Genomic DNA, 26,403 nt, shown 5'->3' on the forward strand with positions numbered 1-26,403 from the left:
CAAGTTAATATGGAGTGATGAGACCAAAATCAAACTCTTTGGCCACAACAATAAACATTACATTTGGAGAGGTGTCAGCAAGGCCTATGATGAAAGGAACACTATTCCTACTGTAAAGCTCGGCGGTGGATCACTGATGATGTGGGGATGTGTGAGTTACAAAGGCACAGGAAACTTGATCAAAGAATATAAATGCAGTAGGTTATCAGCAAATACTGTAGGCAAATTTTCCCTCATCAGCCCGGAAGCTGCTCATGGGACCTACTTAAACGTTCCAACATGACAATGATCCAAAACACAAGGCCAAGTCACCCTGTCGTTGGCTACAGCAGAACAAAGGGAAGGTTCTAGAGTGGCTATCTCAGTCTCCTGACCTCAATATCATTGAGCCATTCTGGGGAGAACTCAAGCGAGCAGTTCATGCAAGAAAGCCCAGGAATTTACAGGAACTGGAGGATTTTTGCCAAGAAGAATGGGCAGCTTTACTACCTGAGAAAATAAAGAGCCTCATCCACAACTACCACAAAAGACTTCAAACTGTCATTGATGTTAGATGGGTATTATGGGGTATATGAACTTTCGATCAGGGTCATTTGGATGTTTTTGGTTATCATTATGAGTTAAAAAGAGAAAACACAGTAGTTTGACAATAAATGGCTTCACCCAACCACTAACCATGAGTGGAAAAAAAGATTTTGTGTTATCATTCGTATTCTTTTAAAAACGGCCAAGAAAGCAAAAAATCTGCTGTGGTATATAAACATTTGAGCACAAATGTAGCCCATAACTGAAACATTGTTTTGGAAAAATAGGTGGCTAAAAGTGCTGAACTCTGGTGGCTTTTGCACTTCTTCATAAAAAAAAATAAATTAGCTAAGTACCTCACGTTTTTGATGTTTACAACCATAGTGGAGTTTATGTATTCATTAGTTGCAGTGTACTGAAGCATTGTGTATGTACTGTATGTATCATCACACTATGTTAAATCAAAAGGTTGAAAAATCTTTCAACATATACATATTTTTTTAACCATATTTAAAGATGTAGTCCTATCCGAGATTATGTAAGTACACCTTAGGAAGGGAAACTGCAGACTAAAACTGTTCACATTGAAACGGGATTGAGAAATGCAATACAGTTGTATATTTTATTGATGAACAAGCAAATAAATCTTGGTAGATGAGTGTATAGCAGCTATGTGTACAAGATAGAAAACTGCTGTGATGTGATCTACGTTGTTCCACTTCTACTTGCTGGCATCAACGGCAGCTCAGTTACCAGTGAAATCAACACTGCAGGCGACAGCGTACGTCTTGGGAGACCTTACCGCTTGTCAACACCTGTTCTAATAGCAGCAGTCAGTGGTGTCTCCATCTAATTATCAGCACACCTTACTTTGTCCACCTTCCTCTGCACTTTATTTCCATACATCTTATCATGGATACACAACTTTCCTCGATATCATCAAGACTTGAACATTTTCTCAGCCCAGCCTTGGCTTCATCCCCTGGTATGGGAGCACTAACAAATAGCAAAGTGTTAACAGTTTACAAGGGAGAGTGACATCTACAGAGCTTTGAAATGTCCAAAATGCAGAAGTGTTTATGAAAACTTTGTTACAAAATTAGTGACACAAGAAATTAGTAAGAAACTCTACCTACTGCTTCTTAAACCATATATATTGCAATTAATAAGAATCAGTTGATACTTATGTTGTTCGGTAAGTGCACCGGATACCATATATTTTCTGCATTTTAGTATTTAAATGCTTTTTTCTTCTTTAATGGCAGATTAGCTGCTTAGCATTAATTCTTGGAAGCTGTGGTTGAGGCGTAAGAGAGATTCATACCTTACCATTTATGGCCAAAAGATGAGTTTAATTGTTGTGATTAATGGAAGCAGAGTGAAACCAGCCAAGAATAGCCATCCTGCGTACGGAGATCTGTTCTTTTACTGGACACTTTTTCACTTTGTCTTTACTTGAATGCGGAAAAGTGAGCAAAAGTTTCGGAAACAACAGAATATTGTAAGTATTATTTATTGAGAAATACTTTCCAATAATAAGATGTTTAAGTATTAAAAAGTGATGTGTTTTCTAAAATCATTTTTAAGTGTTACATTATTATTGCATGTATATTCTTTATATATTTACTTGTTTCCTATCATATTATACAGGACCATGATACTATATAATTAGGTAATTGACAACAATACAGTTAACATCTAGTTACTTTCTGCTAGAAAAAAAATCCACTTTTGTAGATGTAGAAAAAAAATTAGTATTTTAGAGTTATAAATGCCTAATAAACAATCTCTGCAATAACAATAGAATAACTATAGAATAATTTGTAATGTATTTACGAAGTGCAGTGTATAAATATGACACATGTTATTTACTGACGGTAATCCTACAAATGGATTCATTGCAAGATGTTATTTAAATATTTCCCCGAACAGTCCTACGGTGCGTCACCGGGGTGTAAACATTTTATTGTAGGGATCAAAATATCACTTAGATGCGAGCTGCTTTACAAAATTAAACAATAATAATAACAGTGAAAAAAAATAGAATTGCCAACACTGACATTGTCTACATAGATAAATAGAAATATAAAGTTGCAAATATATTTATCAAGCTACTGCAAGTTACACCCTGGCTTGCATTAGCTTATATACATATAATATATAAATATATATGTATATATATTTTATATTTTTATATATATATACACACACATTTCAGAGAGAGAGAAAACAGCAACAATACTGAAGATAATAATACAAGATGAAATATATATATACACAGTATATATATATGTATATATATGTATGTATATGTATACATACATATATATATACATATCCAGTATATGTATACAGTATGTATATACATATGTGTGTGTATATATATATATATAAATATATATATATATATATCTATATATATATATATATATACAAAATATATATATATATATAAATATAGACATCTCTATATATATATATATCTATATATCTATATATATACATATAGCTATATAAATAAATATATATATATATATATATATATATATATATATATATATACAGTCAGGGCCAGAAATATTTGGACAGTGACACAAGTTTTGTTATTTTAGCTGTTTACAAAAACATGTTCAGAAATACAATTATATATATAATATGGGCTGAAAGTGCACGCTCCCAGCTGCAATATGAGAGTTTTCACATCCAAATCGGAGAAAGGGTTTAGGAATCATAGCTCTGTAATGCATAGCCTCCTCTTTTTCAAGGGATCGAAAGTAATTGGACAAGGGACTCTAAGGGCTGCAATTAACTCTGAAGGCGTCTCCCTCGTTAACCTGTAATCAATGAAGTAGTTAAAAGGTCTGGGGTTGATTACAGGTGTGGGGTTTTGCATTTGGAAGCTGTTGCTGTGACCAGACAACATGCGGTCTAAGGAACTCTCAATTGAGGTGAAGCAGAACATCCTGAGGCTGAAAAAAAAGAAAAAATCAATCAGAGAGATAGCAGACATGCTTGGAGTAGCAAAATCAACAGTCGGGTACATTCTGAGAAAAAAGGAATTGACTGGTGAGCTTGGGAACTCAAAAAGGCCTGGGCGTCCACGGATGACAACAGTGGTGGATGATGGCCGCATACTTTCTTTGGTGAAGAAGAACCCATTCACAACATCAACTGAAGTCCAGAACACTCTCAGTGAAGTAGGTGTATCTGTCTCTAAGTCAACAGTAAAGAGAAGACTCCATGAAAGTAAATACAAAGGGTTCACATCTAGATGCAAACCATTCATCAATTCCAAAAATAGACAGGCCAGAGTTAAATTTGCTGAAAAACACCTCATGAAGCCAGCTCAGTTCTGGAAAAGTATTCTATGGACAGATGAGACAAAGATCAACCTGTACCAGAATGATGGGAAGAAAAAAGTTTGGAGAAGAAAGGGAACGGCACATGATCCAAGGCACACCACATCCTCTGTAAAACATGGTGGAGGCAACGTGATGGCATGGGCATGCATGGCTTTCAATGGCACTGGGTCACTTGTGTTTATTGATGACATAACAGCAGACAAGAGTAGCCGGATGAATTCTGAAGTGTACAGGGATATACTTTCAGCCCAGATTCAGCCAAATGCCGCAAAGTTGATCGGACGGCGCTTCATAGTACAGATGGACAATGACCCCAAGCATACAGCCAAAGTTCATGAGTGCAAAAAAGTGGAACATTCTGCAATGGCCAAGTCAATCACCAGATCTTAACCCAATTGAGCATGCATTTCACTTGCTCAAATCCAGACTTAAGACGGAAAGTCCCACAAACAAGCAAGATCTGAAGGCTGCGGCTGTAAAGGCCTGGCAAAGCATTAAGAAGGAGGAAACCCAGCGTTTGGTGATGTCCATGGGTTCCAGACTTAAGGCAGTGATTGCCTCCAAAGGATTCGCAACAAACTATTGAAAATAAAAATATTTTGTTTGGGTTTGGTTTATTTGTCCAATTACTTTTGACCTCCTAAAATGTGGAGTGTTTGTAAAGAAATGTGTACAATTCCTACAATTTCTATCAGATATTTTTGTTCAAACCTTCAAATTAAACGTTACAATCTGCACTTGAATTCTGTTGTAGAGGTTTCATTTCAAATCCAATGTGGTGGCATGCAGAGGCCAACTCGCAAAAATTGTGTCACTGTCCAAATATTTCTGGACCTAACTGTATATATATGTATATATATATAGACATCTATATATATATATATATATATATATATATATATATATATATATATATATCTTTATATCTATATATCTATATATATAAATATGTATATATATATATATATATGTGTGTGTGTATTTTCATGTTTTGCTTTGGTTAATGGTGTGAATTACACAAATCTGGACCCAAACATAGCTATTAATGCACCCAAAGAAAGTAAGAAAGTAAAGGGAGCCCGTGCATACAGCCACCCTGCACTTATTATCAGAAGTAAACATTAGGATTTAATCACACTATGTTCCATGCATAAACTGCCACATATAATGAAACAATGACTTTTGACATGTATCAGCATTTATTTTTACTCTATATCAAGGTGTAGTTTTTCCTGGGAGCATGCAAGTTTTCATTAGTTACATGGATTAAAAGCTACTGAATAAAACTGTTCACATCATCAGAGGATTGGGAATTGTAATACAGTTGTTTATTTTATTAATGAAGAAGCAAATACATTTTGATTGAGGAATGTATACCAGCCATGAGTACAAGATAGAAACTGTTATGTTGTTGGGATGTGATATATGCTGGTCTGCTTCTTAAATGTGCCAGAATGCTGGTGCTATATGCATAAAAAAAACCTGTCTTCATAACTTTCACCTTATTAATTGTGTGTATTACACAATTTTGGAAATATTTATTATTACTGTCTAATTCCTAGACAGAGCAAGCATAAGCTCCTTATATATTGGTGTCACACATGTTGTGACCAGTAGGGAGAGTAACAGGATGGAGGCCCTCTGCACCTACCCTCAAGCTACGGGGTTTCCCTAGGCATTCTCTCAACCCAGACGTACACTTGAATGTAGCAACGTCTGAGCCCCCAGCCTCACCCTATCTTCTGTCCTGGCTTTGATGATAATGTCCCCTCCACACCCACCACCTAAGAGGACAGACTAAGAAAAAGCCCCCAACACTCCACCAACAAAAGACAACAGACAAGGAGTAACGACAGAAACACTCTCACACCGATCCACACCATAGAACTACTAAAGGTGTACAAAGTAAAAGGGGAAAGTAACTACAATGGGTACCTCCACACAACACAACACAGCAGCAGACAACAGCAGCAGCAAACGACAGCAACAGCAGATGACAACAACAGCAGACAACAGCAGCAACCACCTCCACACCGCTGCAGGTCAAGCTCCAGAATAAACTGAATAACTGGCATCCGCTGCAGGAAGTAAAGGGTATTTTTCAAGGCTGGAAGTGGTCATCAGAGTAAACATCTGTGCCAGGATAATGAGCTTGCAGAAGGCAAAGCAAAACTGACATTAACCCAACGCTGCCAAAAGGAACAAACACATTTAAATTGTATGGTCTCAGATGGTAAAAGAAAAACAAGCCCTGAGCCTTTCACTAATCACAAGGCAATTAGATAGAGCAATAGTTCTTATGATTGCCATCTTCCTCTACTCATCCATACACAGGAGCACTCAGCTCAACTAAGCGTTCCAGCATAACCTTTTAGCGAGCAGTTGCCAGACTCCCCTGGTGGTTACAAGGGATGAGCGGACCCCTGAAACTTTGGGTTTGGTGGGTTAGGCCAGATTTTAGTTAACACTATGTTTGGGACCTGGACCCAAATGTGACTCCGGACCCCATATAAGTCAATGGAGAATCAAACTTTGGAGCTGTAATATGGCTGTAATATGGTTATAGTAAGGGTGAGAATGCTGCAAAGTGGAAGAGAAAAAGGGGTAAGAGCAGCATAATTGCCCTGCAACCAAATGTGGATAGGGAATAATAAGTAAAAAAAATGATGTGGGCTTAAGTCCTCAGCTGTCTGCTTTATCTTGACTGGTTATCAAAAAGAGAGAGGGTCAAACATAATTTTTTGAAATCATTTATTTAACCTCTTCCCAATGTTGGACATACCCCATATGTTCTGATGGCCTGTGCGTTCCTGACCAAGGTTATACGGGGCATGACCCAGTGTCGTGGGGGCACAGTAGCTGCGCTCAGTGCAGTCGCCTCTTGGACTTCGGGTTATACAGCAGGAGACTCCCTAAATGCTGTGATTGATATCGATCGCAGCATTTAATTGCCTGGGAGAGGGATAGCACTCCCTCTTCCCTCCGATCGGTGCCACCACAATGTAATTTTGAGGGGCCGATTGTTGCAATGGTGACTCAAGGTTGTCATGATGACCTCCGGGTCACCCGGGTGCAAAAAGCCTTTAGAATCATGCCAGGTGCATGATCCCAGAAGCTTCTGTCAGCGCTGCACTACAATAATGTATTGCAATGCTAGTGGATTGCAATACATTATATCATTGATCAGAGCAATAAAATGTTATATCCCATATAGGGACTAAGAAAAAAAGTAAAAAAAAAACTTTTAAAAGACTGCTACAAGGAGTCTTTTAAAACCTTTTTAAACTCTTAAATACCTGTCACCCGCGGGATTTTGACTATTCATTTATTCTTTACTGTTTTAAAACCCCCTTAAGGGGTTAATTTTGGAAAACTGACCAGTGTAACTTTATGTGATAATAACTCTGGAATGCTTCAAAGAATCCCAGTGATTCTGATTCTGTTTTTTGCTTCATATTGAAGTTTATGTTAGTGGTAAATTTAAGTTTATGCTTTTTGCGTTTATTTGTGAAAATATCAGAATTTTGGCAAAAATGTAGCAATTTTCAAATCTTCAATTTTTAAATCCTTAAATTAGCTAGTCATTGTGTACAAAATAATTAATAAATAATATTTCCCATATGTCTACTTTACATATGCATCATCTTTCAAGCATCATTTTATTTTGTTGGAATATTAGAAGGGTTAGAAAATTAACAGCAATTTCTCACTTTTTGAGACTATCATCTAGTAGACAATCATCTTGAATATCTCATACATTATTGACTTGCAACTCTTTAGCATATGATTAGTTATGCAGATTCTTGTCATGTCACTGCATTATTACTGTTTTCCTCCTAGTGGTAGAAAAATCTTTTTTTTTCTCTGTACACAAAAAATTACAACCTGTCCTCACATTTTTAACAGCTCGGTGTCTTATTAGATTGATACAGGTAAAATATATCTTTGTACCGTGTTAGCCAGTAGAGATAAAAAAAAATGGTTTAAAAGAACTGAAGTCCTCAGTGGTTGATACCTTTTTATGCCATTAAAAGGTATCAACCACTGAGGACTTCAGTTCTTTTAAACCATTTTTTTTTTTATTAGATTGATTCACAAGTGAATGGTCACTGATTCGAATCAAGGAGCAGCCATGAAGAAGATTTCCCAAGAAAATAGAAACAGCATCATCCAGCTTCATATGAATGCCATTGCATTTGGAAGAATACAAAATTAAGTACGTTCATCCATTCCAAAGCCAAGAGAAGGACGTCCAGGCAAAATATTGGAGTAAAAAATTCAGCTCGTCACAAGGTCTATCAGTTCTGGTGGGACAAACATAGCAGTGGCATGACTTGTATGCTTTGCCGTTGTGAGATCACAGACGTCCATGCAAGCACTGTGTGATGCACATTACAAAAGTTTGGACTGGTGGCCAGAAAAATGGTGAAGTAGCCTAAACTTTGATATTGTCATAAGAAACGTCGGCTCGAGTTTGCAAAAAGGTACGAAAAGTGGACAGTAAATGATTACCAACAGGTGATTTAAAGCAGTTAGACGGAAGTCAATAGACTAGGCTCTGTCGTGTTCAAATGGATCTGGAAGAAACAAGGAAAAGGGGCTAATGGATTGAGAAATTAAAGGAACTGTCAAGTTTAGTGTTTCATAGCCAATGGTGTTGCATTGGTCTCAATGCCAAGCTATTTGTGAGTGTCATACAAGACAAGTTACTTCACACAACTTAGCACTATGGGTATGAAAATAATGATACACTGTTCCAGCAGGATAATGACCCAAAGCATATGTCACGATTGGTGAAGAAATGGTTCAAAGACAATGAAATAGAGGTGTTGGATTGGCCCCCAAAGTTCCCAAACTTCAACTCAATCGAATACTTGTAGATAGAGAAGAAAACAATTGTACACATAACCAGGTGAGTCGACCAGTATGCACCAACATTGGGAATGTGAAGAAGAGACCTAGGATAAGATTTCAGAAGAAACATGCTTGAATCTAATCTAGAGCATGCCCAGGATTCAGGCAGTAATGAAAGCCAAAAGTGGATTTACCAAGTACTAAACAATTACTAAAAAGTTTAATTAAGATTTTTAGGAGCAACACAGTAATAATGTAGTGACATGACGAGAACCTGCAAAACTAATCATATGCTAAAAAGTGGCAAGTCAAATTTATATATGAGCTAGCCAGGATCATTGTCTATAAAATGATGATAGTCTCACATTCGAAGATGGAGATTGCCAGATCAAATCTGAGGCATCATATGGGATTTCCATGTAAATTCCACAAAAATGTGTTTCTAGTGAAACTCCAGATGGAACCACTCACTATAACCAGGCAGGTGGAGACACTTTGGTTTCCGTTTGCCATCTCTTCCGATGGTATCCATCTTCTTAGGTGTACTTGCTTTTGTGGTCATTCACACATGTGCACTAAAAAGATACCTTAAATAATCAGACACCACTCGAACAAAGACCAAATGAAGTCTAAAGTGGCTCCATAGAAACTTTTGTTTGAATCATGATTTTTGGGAATAAGGGTAGTGTTTAACATATCTGAGTGTTATCTGATGTTTTGTTGGATAGCAAATGGCCCCTTGTTAGCCTATGAAGTCCTGCTGACCAGAGGTTTTTTATCATGCCTATTCGTCATGAGAAAATAATCGCTGCATGCTGTGATTGGCAGCGTATAGCAAGCGAAACACACCCATTCAGGTCTACTGTATATGTGAGTGCAAATGATCAAACTGCACTCGGATGTCATCTGACTGCAGTCCAGAATACACCAACACAGACAATGGAGAAGATGGAGAAATTAATTTCTCCCTCTTCTCATCAGTACTAGTATAGCATGACATGGGGTGGTAGTCAGGGGTGAGGTCTGGGGGTTCTGGCTAGATGTGGGTGATGTTGATACTGAGTTGACCTGCCACATATTGCCGATGGCTTCCACTGGTCAGGACCAGATGTTACACAGTTCATTGAGGGAGAACACCAGTTTCTTAAAAATGTAGTTTTACTGAACAAAAGATTGAAGACAACTATGTACATAGGACAGCATATTCATTATCACAGAGCATTATTAAGCACATTCTTTTTATTTCCTCTACTTCACCAGTTCCAGTCTCCACAAGTCCCACCTGTTTCTCTATAACCCATACTAGCATCACATTACACTCCATGAAAGTAATTTTCTTCTCTAGGTGTTTTCCATTTTCTCCCTCTTAAAGGGATATTGCCAATATGGCCAGACTGAGCTGTAAGCTTTCTGATACTTAAAGATCTCCTGCCTAAGGCCCTCACTTCATTCCGTGTCCTCATAGATCCTGTACCAGGATCCGTCACACTCCATTCCCATTTTCTTCCGGTAGATCCCTTGACCCAACTCACACATACCACTCTTCCACTCCATCATTTACTCTCTGCTCTTCGCTCTGTGTCTTGATCAACTTTCTCTCTCTTTCTTACCTCAGAATCTTGCTATCCTCTGCTCTTGTCTCCCCTCACTTCAGGGGTAACTAAGTCATGCGGCTCCACAGATGACTGACCTAAGATCTGTCTCTTTACAAAAATGTATTTGGTTTTGTATTGTTATATTCTGAGAGCTGTAACCTTTTTACTTTTTTTGCCAAATGAGCCATATTAGGACTTTTTTTGCAGCATGGTTTACTGATTTTATTTATACCATTTTTTTTTAGATATGACTTTCTGATCACTTTTTATTAAATATTTTGTGTGTCAGTATGATGAAAAAGCATAATTTTTGCTGTGTTTTTATTATTTTCTTGTATATTGTTCGCTGTAATGAAAAAATAAAATGACAGTTTTATAGCTCTAGTCGTTCCAGATACGGTGATGATAATTTCAGTGCCTACAAGTAGTATTCAACCCCCTGCAGATTTAGCAGGTTTGATAAGATGCAAATAAGTTAGAGCCTGCAAACTTTAAACAAGAGCAGGATTTATTAACAGATGCATAAATCTTACAAACCAACAAGTTATGTTGCTCAGTTAAATTTTAATAAATTTTCAACATAAAAGTGTGGGTCAATTATTATTCAACCACTAGGTTTAATATTTTGTGGAATAAGCCTTGTTTGCAATTACAGCTAATAATCGTCTTTTATAAGACCTGATCAGGTCGGCACAGCTCTCTGGAGTTATCTTGGCCCACTCCTCCATGCAGATCTTCTCCAAGTTATCTAGGTTCTTTGGGTGTCTCATGTGGACTTTAATCTTGAGCTCCTTCCACATGTTTTCAATTGGGTTAAGGTCAGGAGACTGACTAGGCCACTGCAACACCTTGATTTTTTCCCTCTTAAACCAGGCCTTGGTTTTCTTGGCTGTGTGCTTTGGGTCGTTGTCTTGTTGCAAGATGAAATGACGACCCATCTTAAGATCCTTGATGGAGGAGCGGAGGTTCTTGGCCAAAATCTCCAGGTAGGCCGTGCTATCCATCTTCCCATGGATGCGGACTAGATGGCCAGGCCCCTTGGCTGAGAAACAGCCCCACAGCATGATGCTGCCACCACCATGCTTGACTGTAGGGATGGTATTCTTGGGGTCGTATGCAGTGCCATCCAGTCTCCAAACGTCACGTGTGTGGTTGACACCAAAGATCTCGATCTTGGTCTCATCAGACCAGAGAACCTTGAACCAGTCTGTCTCAGAGTCCTCCAAGTGATCATGAGCAAACTGTAGACGAGCCTTGACATGACGCTTTGAAAGTAAAGGTACCTTACAGGCTCGTCTGGAACGGAGACCATTGCGGTGGAGTACGTTACTTATGGTATTGACTGAAACCAATGTCCCCACTGCCATGAGATCTTCCCAGAGCTCCTACCTTGTTGTCCTTGGGTTAGGCTTGACTCTTCGGACAAGCCTGGCCTCGGCAAGGGTGGAAACTTTCAAAGGCTGTCCAGGCCGTGGAAGGCTAACAGTAGTTCCATAAGCCTTCAACTTCCGGATGATGCTCCCAACAGTGGAGACAGGTAGGCCCAACTCCTTGGAAAGGGTTTTGTACGCCTTGCCAGCCTTGTGACCCTCCACGATCTTGTCTCTGATGGCCTTGGAATGCTCCTTTGTCTTTCCCATGTTGACCAAGTATGAGTGCTGTTCACAAGTTTGGGGAGGGTCTTAATTAGTCAGAAAAGGCTGGAAAAAGAGATAATAATTCCAAACATGCGAAGCTCATTGTTCTTTGTGCCTGAAATACTTCTTAATACTTTAGGGGAACCAAACAGAATTCTGGTGGATTGAGGGGTTGAATAATAAATGACCCTCTGAATAAACTTTTCACAATTTAAAAAAAAAAAAAAAAAAAAAAAGAAATTATTTTTTGCTGCAGTGCATTTCACACTTCCAGGCTGATCTACAGTCCAAATGTCACAATGCCAAGTTAATTCCGAATGTGTAAACCTGCTAAATCTGCAGGGGGTTGAATACTACTTGTAGGCACTGTATATGTGTTTTTTTTGTGTATTTTATTTAAACACAAACACTGCATTTTTATGTTGCAAAATGGGACCTTGCAGGATCTAAGATGTCACCGTGCCTTGGGTCACCAGATGATGTCAGGGTACCATAGCAACCAATAGCAGTAATCACTGGGGGCCGATGGTGTCAAAAAGGGTCTTTTGAACCCTTTTAACCATTTAGATGCTTCTGTATTTAAGGAGTTTAATCGGCCCCTGTCAGTTCAAAAACCAGTTAAGGCCAATGCCCATGGATGTCAGCTGTCATATAGAACTGTTACCTGCAGAAATTTCATCCTTGGGTGGAAAGGGGGGCACTATTTACTTATTCTTTAGCTCCGATAAAAAACGGTGTTGAAGAATAAGGCCCCTTAACAGCTACTGTTTAGAAGTAGTATTGGCTGTTGTTAAGGGGTAAACTGCTCCACTTATTTGCAGAGTTTGATTATTTAGTTATTATGGTGATGTTACTGCGGTATATCACAGATCAATGAATTCACAATCACATTTAGTGACTATGCAAGTATGAAGCCCCGCAGGTGTTGTGCCAATGCTTTACCTTCAGGGACTCCACATGGAGGGAACAGTCTGGTCACAGGTAGGGAATCTTCTCTTAGGATTGCCGTGACGCCACTCTCGGTATTGCGGTCAGCGGGGACCACCATTGCAGTTTAGGGGTGCCTAGGGCTGATGGTGGGTGCAGTCAGTTGTAGTGGCCTCCCGAGAGTGAGGCAAGCCCCAGGGCCCTGTGTAAGTGTGTGGCACCACAAGTCGCAGAATGACTCACACGCACAAGTAGAATGTCTTTCAGGGGTTTTACTCACATTAGGTGGCAGGGTGAGTAACCCGGGCGTAGCTGAGATGAACCAGGTTGGAACCAAGAATCGTTCTGGCTGACTGATGAGGGTGACTATCAACTAGCCTTCCTCAGCCCTTTTGTGTTGGTGGTGACCCCGACTTGAAGTCCCTATGGGGGTCACCCAGGGAAGTTGCTGCTGCCTGTTCTCCCCTCGTTTCGGCCCATTTGCTTGTAGCCTGGACCATGTCACTCCGGCTGCTTGCCTCCTGTGAACTATGGGCCCTCTCTTTGCTACGTGGCTGCGGACTCTGTGGTGGTATGGTTTGGGCTTTAAGGGCGCCACACCGGCAGGTTTGGCAGAAGAAAGGTGAATCTATCTCTGCACTGGGACCTGTTACCCCTGCGGGCCTGGTACCTCCCTGGCAGTCCCCTTACTCTGCCACCCCTTTTCACTCTTTAGCCTTGGGTGGATTTCAGGTGGCACTACCAGGTGACCGATCTCCCCCGTCGGTAGTTACTGCGCGGACGCTGTTAGACTGCAACAGCTCCAGGTCTGCTCCTCGCGTCTGCTCTCCCTGAGCTGCACACTAAACTGGCTCACTGCTCCTCATCTCCTGTTCTTGCCTACACCCCCTAGCAACCAGGCTCTCTACCACACCCCTTGAGTGGACATGGAGGCTACGCCCCCTCCTGGAATCTCTCAGGAGTCCTCCCAAAGGTGAATGTGTGAGACCTGATTACTATGCGCCTGTGTAGTCACACCTCAGTCAGCCTTCTGGATTACCTGTATTGTACTGCCCCCAGCATAGGTGCAGTACTCAGTGGTGCCTGACCAGGTCAGGGGTGCCACACAAGTACAGAACCTCTCTATATTACTTGAATTTTTGGATTATTATTCTCAGACTAACACTACAAACTGACACAATAGAGAAAAGACAAAAAACAGCACTCCAAGATGAAATGATTCATTTATTAACATAAGGAAAAAGGTCTATGTGCAGTTGGCCAATGTTCGGTAACATAACCTTGTTCACTGTAAGAAGAGGCTACAGATTGATGATATCAGTTTGCATCAATCTGTAGCCTTTTCTTCAAGATATATTGATTGAACTTAACTGTGTTCATGGGAAAACATTTTAAACAGTAACTTTTCTAAATATGTTATCATTTGGTACCAGTTTAATAAAGTAGTCAGCTGAGCTCACAACAATACCTCACTCACTGCCAGAGCATCAGTGGTGGCTTGTGGGAACCTGTTCTCCATGCCAGGATCTCACAACCCAGATGTTTTGGCCCTACTTTTACTAGAAAGTCAGGCCCTTTTTAGGGACATTAGAATTCCTTTTGAGTAGAGATGGGGGGACTCGCAGATACCCGGGACCGGCGGGTCTAACTAGGTTAAAAAAAAACGGTTCGGCCCAGCATTGATCCGGGGTATCTGGCCGGATTAAATCTGTGGGGACCAGAATCCGGTGCATAAAAAAGGTAGTAAAAAGGATAGAGGGATATGAACAATAAAATTATACTTACCGAGTCTCCGCTGCGGCTGTAACTGCTCCCGCGGCCACTGACTCCCTTCCTGGGCTATTCATTACCTTCATTGCATATGCACTGCTTTCCCCACCCACCGGCATCTGCGATTGGTTGCAGTAAGACAGAGCCCCCACCCTGAGTTGCAGCGTGTCTGACTGCTTCCAATCACAGTCTATATGAGCGTTTATATTGTACTGTGAAAAAATAATAATTAATTAAAAAATTGGTGTAGGGTCCCCCCATATTATGATACCTAGCACAAATAAAGCATACGGCTACAAGCTGCAGCCCCCAGCCGTGCGCTTATCTTGGCTGTGTATTAACGAAAGAGGAACCACATGTGGCTTTTTTAAAATGTATTTAAATAAATAATTTTAAAAAACAGCATGTGGTACCTCCAATTTTGATACCCAGCCAAGATAAAGCCCAACAGCTGGAAGCTGGTATTCTCAGGTTAGAGAGACCCATGCTTATTGGGCCCCCCCAGCCTAAAAATAGGAGTCTTCAGCTGCTCAGGATCGCCGCATCCGTTAGATGCAACAATCCCAGAACTTTACCCGGCTCTTCCCAATTACCCTGATGCGGTGTCAATCGGGGTAATGAGGGGTTAATTGCAGCCCACAGCTGCCACTAAGCCCTAGATTAGTAATGGAAGGCATCCAAGAGACCCCCCCATTACTAATCTGTAAGTGAAAAGAAGTAAACACAAACACCGAAAAAATCCTTAATTTTAAATAAAATACAAACAAGCCACCCTCTTTCACCACGTCAGGTTTGACGTAATCTACATGAGGTCCCATGATGATTTCAGCTCTGCTACATTTGAAGTCACAGTATGCGATCATGGAACAATGACCGCCCGCTGTGGGCTTCAAACTGTTCATCGATGAACGGTGACGTCACTCAAGTTAGTTGTGGCCACAGCTGGAGATTCCCATGGTCCTCCACCAGTGACCGCAGGTAACCTGACCTCAGGTGACTTCATTAAACTCAGTAACTTCACCTGAGGTCAGGTTACCACTTTAAATGTTTCTAATCATGAGTTGTGCATGTCTTATTTCCTTTTACCTAGATAATATATAGAATCACATAGAACAGTCAAAATAGGTTTTCTGGCTTCATATAGCCCCTGTCCAATGACTACAGCTTATTTTAACAAAACATGCTTTTTTGTACTCACCCTTCCCAGGTCCAATGCTGAGTGTCCGCCACTTCTCCCTTTGTCACATCGACAATTGTGCAGCAAATTAGTGAGTTCATCAGGTCATGGTGCCAAATCGGGCAGAGCCACTGATCTCAGTTACTGCCTGCAGCACTATGAACCATCAGCACTGCAGACAATAACAGACACCAGGAGCAGAAGCAAAGACTCAGCGCTGAAGGGGAGGCTGAATAAAGGGCAGCTTTTTTTTGTAAAACAAATTGCAGCAAGGCACAGGGGTTTTCTAAAGCAAGATAAGTTCTAGAATCCTGAAGTGTGATAAGAGGATCGCATTGCATTGCACTGACTGGTATCGGCTCGCCAGAAATAATAAACATATATGACACTGACACTCTTCTGTTAGGAAATCCGCCAACCTGTGAAAGCGAAGCAATCCTGGTGTGAATCACACATAAGCGTAACTCCAGCCTAAAGGCCCTGTCACACACACAGATAAATCTGTGGTAGATCTGTGGTAGATCTGTGGTAGATCTGTGGTAGATCTGTGGTAGATCTGTGGTAGATCTGTGGTAGATCTGTGGAAGATCTGTGGTAAATCTGTGGCAGATCTGTGGCAGATCTGTGGTTGCAGTGAAATTGTGGACAATCAGTGCCAGGTTTGTGGCTGTGTACAAATGGAACAATATGTCTATGATTTCACTACAACCACAGATCTGCCAAAGATTTATCTGTGTGTGTGACAGGGCCTTTAGGCTATGTGTGCACGCTGCGGATTTGCTGCAAAAAAATGTGTCTAACATTGCTGCAGTCGTTCCCCAGCAAATCCTATGGGTTTTAAAAAATGCTGTGCGCACACTGCATTTTTTTATACCCACGGATTTACCCACGGATTTTCTGCTGCGGAATTAATGAGCATGTCATTTCTTTTCTGCAGGTACCTGCGGTTTTTGCCATAGATAATGGTAAAAATCTGCAGGGACCAACCTGCGGAAAATTCGTGGCAAACCGCGGCAAATCGGGTGCGGATTTCATTGTGGTTTTGGTGCGTTTTTTTACCGCAGGTGTGGGAGTCTTTAAGAGGGTCCAGATTTTCCTTAAGAAAAAGTCACTTTCTAGTGCGCACATAGCCTTAGGGGTACTTTGCACACTACGACATCGCAAGCCGATGCTGCGATGCCGAGGGTGATAGTCCCCGCCCCCGTCGCAGATGCGATATTATGGTGATAGCTGGCGTAGCGAACATTATCGCTACGCCAGCTTCACATGCACTCAACTGCCCTGTGACGTCGCTCTGGCCGGCGACCTGCCTCCTTATTAAGGGGGCGGGTCATGCGACATCATAGCGACGTCACACGACAGACGGCCAATAGCAGCGGAGGGGTGAAGATGAGCAGGATGTAAACATCCCGCCCACCTTCTTCCTTCCGCATTGGCGGCCGGGACGCAGGTAGGAGATGTTCATCGCTCCTGCGACTTCACACACAGCGATGTGTGCTGCCGCAGGAACGAGGAACAACATCGGACCGTCGCAGCAAGGTAATTATGGTTTTCGCCAACGCTACACCGATGATACGATTACGACACTTTTGCGCTCGTTAATCGTATCATCTAGGCTTTACACACTACGATGGCGAGAGCGACGCCGGAAGTGTGTCACTTTCGACATGATCCCACCGACATCGCACCTGCGATGTCGTAGTGTGCAAAGTACCCCTTAGGCCAAGGTCAAATGAGCATATGAACAGAACGAGTGCAATCCCATAAATATCTATATTCACATCTGAAAGACATAAATTCAGTTGAATATAAGAAGAGGAGAACCGGGGGCCGTATCTTGTGCAGGCCTGCAGTAAGTATCAAGACAAAAGGCATAAACAGATGAAAGCAATTCATTTCAAAATTCCAACAACAGAAAAAACACTATGAAAGTGAACACATTTTATCAATTTGTGTTTTCTTTCTTTGTGATTCAAAGGAACCTTATGGGATAATACTTATGGTATATTCACACGTGGTATTTTTGCTCTGCATTTTTCACAGCAAATTTGGTGCGTAAAATACGTAACTTTTTATACTACCAGCCAAAACAATAAGATTTCTGAAGCCTCATAGACATATTGTTTTTTTTCCTTGCGAATTTGGAGTCTTGCTATATTTTTTCTTAAGACGCGGCGTGTGAATTTTTTCGGAGTTCTTGCAGCATTTTTCACCCATTCATATGAATGGAAAAGAACACAACTAAAAACACTGTTTCAAAAGCATGTAAATATACACATAAAATACATAAACAATGCATGTACAATACGTAGCTTTTTCGGGGCACCATTTTGGTTTTGAGTTCAGAAATAAACGTGCAAAAATGCATTTGAATTTTGCGCACAGGGCTGTGATTTGTTTTGTAATGATGAGTGAGCATGTTTGGCACCGCTCGATACTTGATCGAGCACCAAGGTGTTTGGGCATGCTCCTTAGGGCCGCTTTACATGCTACAACATCGCAAGTCGTTGGGGTCACGGAATTTGTGACGCACATCCGGCCGCGTTAGCGAGGTCGTTGAGTGTGACACCTATGAGCGATTTTGAATCGTTGCAAAAACGTTCAAAATCGCTAATCAGTGACATGGGAGTCCGTTCCCAATTATCGTTGCAGCTGCAGGCACGATGTTGTTCGTCGTTCCTGCGGCAGCACACATCGCTATGTGTGACACTGCAGGAACGAGGAACCTCACCTCACCTGCGTCCGCCGGCAATGAGGAAGGAAGGAGGTGCGCGGGATGTTACTGTGACGCCCTGGCAAAACCAGGGTGTCACAGACCTGCAGAAATCCAGCAAGTGCAGTTCATTCTCCTCCTTGGTAACCTGATCCCACACCAGTGCAGCAGGACAGACACACCCCTCCCCCCAGTGTAAGAGCTAAACTGGGCAGCAGGGGAGGGGCTGGGGCAGAGTGAGTTTGGAGTATGAAGAGAGCAGACCAGGGGAGGATAGCTCCTGTCTGCTGTAAGGAAGGGAAGTGTGAGGAAGGGGCCCGAGGTAGCCGGGGCAGGGTGATGGCCCGCCGGTACCCAGGGAAGACCCGGACCACGGCAGGGGAGTGGGCTCCCCGTTCCCGACTGAGGAGAGAGAGTGGGGAACAAGAGAGGAGAAAGAGACATCTGGCTGCAGGGCAAGAACAGGGGTCTGCTGCACCGTGAGTGGGATCCAAACACCATCCGTACTGAAGGCTGCGGACACCGGCAATTCCTAGTTTACCAGTGACTCTGTGTGAAATACTTGTGAGTACGCCCGTGCCCTCAGGCACCGCGCCGCAGCACTGCGCCCTGCATATCCCCGAACGGGCCCCAGGACCAACTGCCCCTACCCACAGAGGGGTTAACATCCAAAGCTGCACCCCAACACCGTTCCCGGGAGGTCCACACCTTCACCGCAGCGGTGGTGTCCACAATTACCACAACCCGTGGGTGGCGTCACGGACAATCCCCTTTTACAATAACCCCTTTTTACAGTGGAGCCTGGGATCAAAGACCGGGTCACGCCACCGTGATACTTACTGAAGTGACCCTTGGCCCGGATCTGAGTACCCCTATCCCTGGGCGACACATTACGTCCCGCTCATCTCCACCCCTCCGCTTCTGTTGGCTGGTCGCTTAGTGAAGTCGCGGAGATGTCACGGTGATGCCGAACGGACCTCCCCCTTGAGGGAGGGATTGTTCGGCAGTCACAGCGACGTCGCTGAACCGATATGTGCGTGTGACGCTACCGTAGCGATAATGTTCGCTACGGCAGTGATCACCACATATTGGCCGTACGACGGGGGCAGGTGCTATCACGCATGACATCGCTAGCAATTGCTAGCGATGTCGCAGCGTGTAAATCGGCCCTTACTTGATTATCGCGGGTGCTTTAGCACTATGCCATAATAGTTTCTCAGCTGTTAGACTACATAATTACTCGCATTACTGTGATTGGCCAGCCGCATTGCATCACCAGGTGGTATATGAGACCCAGGGGAATGTTGTTTAGCACAAAGTACTCTAGAAGCAGTTCAGGGAGAGTTGATATAGGAGGGAAAGATTAGGTTAGAGCAGGGTTTGTACACTTGCACCCTGTACTTCCTTTCATGTGGCACTAAAGGGTGTTTTTAGCCTTGTTTTGCTTACTAAATAAATAAATAATTTAAAAAAAAACAACAACATGGCTGCAAGATAGTAGTGAAAACACCCCCTAACTCAACCTTAACCCTTCCATTCCATCCTTAATGTCACACACAGCATCACCAAGATCTCCTATATAATGCACTGTTACAGTAAATAGAAATACAGTGGAACCTTGGATTAAGAGTAACTTGGTTTAAGAGTGTTTTGTAGACAGCTATCTATTAGGTCTGTGTGACACCCTGGCCTATCAGGTCGTCACAGGGTATTGTGCAATCTGCTCTTCTGCATGATATCCACCTCCTCCTTGGTGACGGGTCCCTGAACTTTGGTGTTGCTAAGAACAAGCTAATAAAAACCCTAGGAACACTCTGCACCACACCCACCAGACACACCAGTGGATAGCCTGAAGGGAATAGGGTCGCCCACTTGGGGTTAGTTTAGGGGAGGTCAGGAGTGTCGGGAGACAGTAGAAGTAGTAGGGAGTGTATTGTTGGAGGTGAAAGTGAGAGGAGGTCAAGAGCTGGTCTCCTTCGTGTACTAGGTGGCAGACGTTGGTCTGGGCCTGGTAGGAGCTGGACCCCAGTTGAAGGGATCATGAAAAGGGGCACGGACTGTCGAGGAGGACAGCCGGCGGCCTTGTGCCATCACCGGGCAGGGGCCAGGGCACGACGAGGTACGTTGGCCCTAGGCCGGGAAGTAGCTTCAGGCGTCCTGGTAATTCACCCGACTAGGATGGAGCCTTCAAGATCCGTTCTCTACTCACTCTAAAATCGGGGTACTAGCGCAGCGAGGGGGATAGGACTTTTCCACTACATAGTCCAGAAAATCCCAAGTGTGAACCCTGAGAGCAAGCTTACCCAGTTAGCCATACTGGTGAGCGTGACCTGTTTAGTTCTATGCTAAAAGGGACTAACTACAGAAAACAGGTGCCAAGGTTAAGGTCACAGGCTAACAAGTAACACCAACGGGCACGGGATCCAGGAGTGCTCCCTCCCTGCTGCAGTGCATCAATAACTTTGGTTTACCATGGTTGTCAGCGTCAGCATTATTGGACTGAGTACGCAATTAACCCTTTCCGGCCCGATGGCACCTTCCTGACACCATCACCGAGTCCCGAGGCATCCCCCCTACCCTTGGAGGGGTTAAAGATCTGGCTGCCCGCACCATTGCCATCGGGTACTCCCAATCGCAGCGGTGGTACTCCAATCTTACCACGCACCATGAGTGGCGTCACGAACCTTCCACACCTTCCCCTGTAAATACCCCCCTTTATTCCAGGTGGTCGCACGACCCCGACCCCTCAGGTCCGGAGACCCCTCGAGTCACCGCGGATTCGGATCCAAGCAGCAGCGGCAGGCTGCTGGCACGGTGGTGACACACATCAATTTATGTGAATTAAACAAAATTATGGTTAAGAATACTTAACTGCTTCCACTTATCCCCAATCTATATTATCAGCTTACAGGGGTAAATAATTTTCTAAACTTTATCTTAGAGAGGTTTATAATTTTATACACATCCGGAAGGGTGAGTGCAGAATGGTGTTTTTAATGTCTGAGTTCCTATTTGAAAATCTTGTTATAACTTTTGGGTTTACCAATGCGCCAGCAGGGTTTCAACACTTTATGAACTACATCTTTTCTGATTGCATTGGAAGGTTTATTGCAGTATATCTTGAAGATATTCATTTTTTTTTCGTCTGATCTGGTGTAAAGCTGGCATTCCTACACTAACAGGCATGGACACTGACGTACTCACTGCTCCATCACTCAACTTTTCCAGCTCCTGTGCCCACCTTGGCTCCAGTTTCCAGGTCTTGCGCATGCTGCATGGGTCTCCTGGTAGAGTGCTTACAACGATCTGCTCACTTCTTGCTTCTTAAAGGGACAGCAAGCACACTTGTGATGTGGTCCCAGCCTATCATTGGAAAGTACCAGGTATTAAAGGCACCCTCTCTTGTTGTAAGGTGCCTGTGCAATGTTTGTTTCCTGTAGCCAGTGTTCCTTGTGACAGCAAGCTCATTGTCTGATCCCTGGATCTTGTTCCAGATTCAGTACTCGCCCGTATGCCTGAACTGGACCTGAACCTGTATCTGAACCTGAATGTGTCCGAGCACCTTAACCTCATTCAGTGTCCTAGTCCCTGCCTTTGTTCTTTAATCTGTTCCTGTGTACCGATACCAGCCTGAGTTCTTGAATCCATTCCTGTGTCCCGGTACCAGACTGTGTTCCTGTATATGTTCCTATGTTGCGGTTCCAGCCTGAGTTCCTGTTTCCATTCCTGTGTCCTGGTACCAGACTGAGTTCCAAAATCTGTTTTTGTGTCCAGGGATCATCCTTTGTTCCTATATCCATTCTTGTGTCTCAGTACCAGCCTGCGTTCCTGTATCCATTCCTGTGTCCTGGTTCTTACCTGTGTACCTATATCCGTTTCTGTGTTCAAGTATCAGCCTGACTTCCTGTATCCATCCTGTGTACCAATTCGAGCTTTTGTTCCTGTATCCATTCCTGTGTCCCAGTACCAGTCTGAGTTCCTGTATTCTTTCCTGTGTCCCTGTAGCAGTCTGTATTTCTGTATCCTTTTCTGTGTCCTGGTAGCAGCCTGAGTTCCTATATCCATTTCTGTGTCCTGATTTTCACCTGTGTTCCCATATCCAATCCTGTCTCCGGGTACCATCCTGAGTTCCTGAATCCATTCCAATATTCCTGTGACTGCATGTGTTCTTGAATCCATGTTACTGTTGAACCATAATCTGAACTTGAACCTACCCTGTCTGTACCAGTACCAGTTTCCTCCCTGCCGGTTATCCTGATCCTGTCCCAGAAGTGACTTTGACTACGTCTTGCCTATTTTTAATTTATGTCAGCTACTGCAAATGCGGGGACAGCCTTGGAGTGGTACCCAGCGGCTACCTGCAGCACTAACCTAACCTCACCAGGTGAAGCTCTAGAGAAGCCCAGGTAGTCATACTCTTGATCCTGCATGATAAGCCCCTGTCCATTGGATCCACATCCCCATCCCTGCTGGAACAGTCATTACTGTTCTGCTCATTTCATCTAGGTTGACACTATCAAAATGTCCATTGTGTTTTAGAAAAGCTTAGAAAAAATGTTTTATTCAGTAAATTGGACAAATGTATTTTTTTCTGTGCAAGAAATCTAATTCCTGGAGTTCATGGTTTCACTTAAAGGGTTTAAGCTGGATATTTGGAAGGTGCAGGCCATAAGTGATGGAGTTCAACCTCATGATTTTCAAACATTATAATGGTTTCTAGGATTCACCAATTACTATAGAAAATGTATTGAAGGTTTTTCTCAGATCGTCAAACCTCTTACTGATCTCACACAGAGGGGGAAGATCTTAAAGTTAGGACACCGGATGCTGTTGATGCCTTTTGAAAAAGGCATCAAAATTTTGAAAAAGTGTTTCATGTCTGATCCAATTTTATTCCAATACAATCTCCATAAGCCGCTCATTGTGCAGGTGGATGCTTCTGAAATCGTAGTAGGGGCTATATTGTCCCAAGGTCCCAAAATGATGACCAACTTGCGACTATGTGCATTTTTATCAAGGAAATTCTCACCTGCTAAGAGGAATTATGATGTTGCAAGTTTCTCGCTGTCAATTTATCTTTTGAAGAATGGAGACATTTTTTGGAGGGAACTATTTATCAAGTCACAGTTGTGAAAGAGCATAAAAATATACATTGAATCAGCCAAACAGTTAACCCCAAGACAGGCCAGATTGTCCTTATTTTTCTCTGGATTAAATTTTTCTGTCAAGTTAAGACCTGTGTTCAAGAACATGAGGGCTGATGCTTAGTTTTGCAGCCTTGATTAAGTTTCTCCTCCACAACCTCCATCGTTCTTCAATGTATTGACATTTCTATGGGATCATCTAAGTTAGAAGCAGCCAGCAGGAGAACTGGCTCTACTGTCAATTCCAGAAAGACTGTAGACTCACGTTGTCCATGGATTTCATTACTGATTTGCCTTTGGTAGGAAAACTGCTATTTTGGTGGTTGACAAATTCTGTAAACAAGCCCACTTTGTTCCATTAGCAGAGCTACCAAATGCCAAAACAGTTTTTGGGTTGTTTTTCAATCATGTACTAAGGTTGCTTGGAATCCCTCTGAACATTGTATCTTATAAAGGGGTGCAATTTGTCTCCAAATAATTCTGGAGGGTGTTTTGTAAGACATGGTAGATTAATTTGTCATTTTCCTCTGCTTGCCACCCTGAATTTAACGGTCAGGCAGAGAGTACAAATCAGTATTTGAAACAAATTTTAAGATGTTTTGTTGTGGCTCAGCGGGAGGACAGGTTTTCCTTTTTACCTTTTGCTGAGTTTACCTTAATAGTCGGGTCAATTAGTGTACTGGAGCCTAGCGTTTTTTTGGAATTATGGTATTCGTCCTCATTTTGGTGAATTTTCTAGGATGAGTTCTGAATATCCTGGATTTCAGGTGTCCATACAAAAGCCTGGGGATGTCTGGAGGGAGGTTCAAAAGAATATTGGGGTGGCTCAACTTTGAAAAAAGTGGAGGACAATAGGAAAAATTCAGCAGGGCCCATCTTCAAAGTAAGAGCTAAAGTTTGGTTATCTTCCAAATATATTAAGTTGAAGGTCCCATTGGCGAAGTTGGAAATTCTGAGATTAAGGAGGCACTCAATCTGGTTGCGTTTAAATTAAAACTTCTGCAGTCTCTTCATGTCCCTAATGTATTCCACAGATCACTGACAGTGGTAGCATTTTGGTTGGCCTCATTTATCTGTGCTCTCTGGTTTGATCCATTGCTGCCAGCCCTTGGACCTCCTCTGACCATCCTTTTGCCTTGCTCCTTTGCTTTTATCTTCTATCCTACTGGTATTTTGACCCTAGACTCTGACCTGATTATACCTTTGTCTATCCCCTTAGGGGTACTTTGCACGCTGCGACATCGCTAGCCGATTGTAGTGATGCTAAGCGGGATAGTCTCTACCCCCGTCGCAGAGGCGATATCTTGTGATAGCTGCCTTAGCGAACATTATCACTACGGCAGCTTCACACGGACTTACTTGCCCTGCGACATCGCTCTGGCCGGAGACTCGCCTCCTTCCTAAGGGGGCGGGTCGTGTGGCGTCACAGCGACGTCACACGGCAGGCAGCTAATAGAAGCGGAGGGGCGGATATGAGCGGGACGTAAACATCCCGCCCACCTCTTTCCTTCCTCATTGCAGGCGGGATGCAGGTAAGGAGATGTTCCTCGCTCCTGCGGCTTCATACACAGCGATGTGTGCTGCCACAGGAACGAGGAACTACATCGTACCTGTCGCTGCAGCGAAATTATGGAAATTACCGACACTACACAGATCACCGATTTACGACGCTTTTGCAATCGTTTATTGGTGCATCTAGGCTTTACACGTTGCGACAGATGTGCGTCACTTTCGATTTGACCCCGACGACATCGCAGCAGCGATATCGCAACATGCAAAGTGCCCCTTAGTCTTTGACGTGGTCTCTTGGTATCTGACCCAGGAACAATTGACTACCCTGCCTCACGGCTTGTCAGTGAGAAGTGATTAACATCACAAATGGATAATAGGAAGAATAGATAGATATAGATGAAATAATGAATAGATAGATAGATAGTTAAAAACAAAGAACAGTACCACAATTAAAAGCACTGGGTCTAGATAGGCAGAACCATCCAAAATGTGTAATCTATATTCAAGGAAAAGTAAAGGCAGCACTCTAGATTTTCAAGCAAAAAGTGGACTTTCTTGAGCTCAGTGACAATGTTTCAGTTCATACTGAAGCAGCAGAGTTACTCCGGACTCCGTTTGGTTTTTATTCATTGGTGTCCTTTGTTTCAAATATGTGTGACGCCCAGGACTAGCCAGGTAGTCACCGGTAGACCCTTGCACAAACACCCTTACCCTAATAAGGTGACAGCAGCCAACCTGAAAACCTTTGTCACCTCTCTCAGTGTTCAATGGTCACACCAGGGGGCGGAGCCAGGCAGTTGGCCACGCCCACCGAGGAGTCCAGAGGGCCTGAGACAGGAAACAGTCAGTCAAGGTAAGCAGTGGAGTGTTGTCTAGAGTGTGTGGTGGAGTTGAAGTTCAAATGCAGCAGGCCTGTGTCGTCAGGTCTGCAGCAGCAACACTGACCGGTGCCGGGGTCATAGCCCTGGTACCGCGGCAAGGAGGCAGACAGTGGTTGCCGCCTGCAGGAGCCGGGAAGACGGCTGGTGGAACCGTAAGGGACCGGGACAGGGTAGTGGCCCGCCGGTACCGAACCGGGGAACCAACTGGAAACCGGAGCACCAGGAGGGGTACTCAGACCCAGAACGAGGTCCAGAAGCCACTGGATCACGTTGAATTTACTGATTGAGATCTGCACCTTAGGTCCT

General features: G+C 42.9%; 2 protein-coding genes across 3 annotated transcripts in view; one reads left to right on the top strand and one right to left on the bottom strand.

Annotated features, from left to right (window-relative positions):
• The window catches only part of KCNIP1 (potassium voltage-gated channel interacting protein 1), a 916,677-nt gene that overhangs the window by 576,692 nt on the left and 313,582 nt on the right, over positions 1–26,403 (bottom strand). The gene's annotated exons all lie outside the window — the stretch shown is intronic.
• Positions 1,896–26,403, top strand: part of KCNMB1 (potassium calcium-activated channel subfamily M regulatory beta subunit 1) — a 132,803-nt gene continuing 108,295 nt past the window's right edge. For both annotated transcript variants that reach the window (XM_075344502.1, XM_075344501.1), the window contains exon 1: positions 1,896–2,026. The gene's annotated coding sequence lies outside the window, so the exon portion shown is untranslated. The remainder of the gene's footprint in view (positions 2,027–26,403) is intronic.

Source organism: Anomaloglossus baeobatrachus, chromosome 4 (genome assembly GCF_048569485.1).
Source record: "Anomaloglossus baeobatrachus isolate aAnoBae1 chromosome 4, aAnoBae1.hap1, whole genome shotgun sequence".
Lineage (NCBI taxonomy): Eukaryota > Metazoa > Chordata > Amphibia > Anura > Aromobatidae > Anomaloglossus > Anomaloglossus baeobatrachus.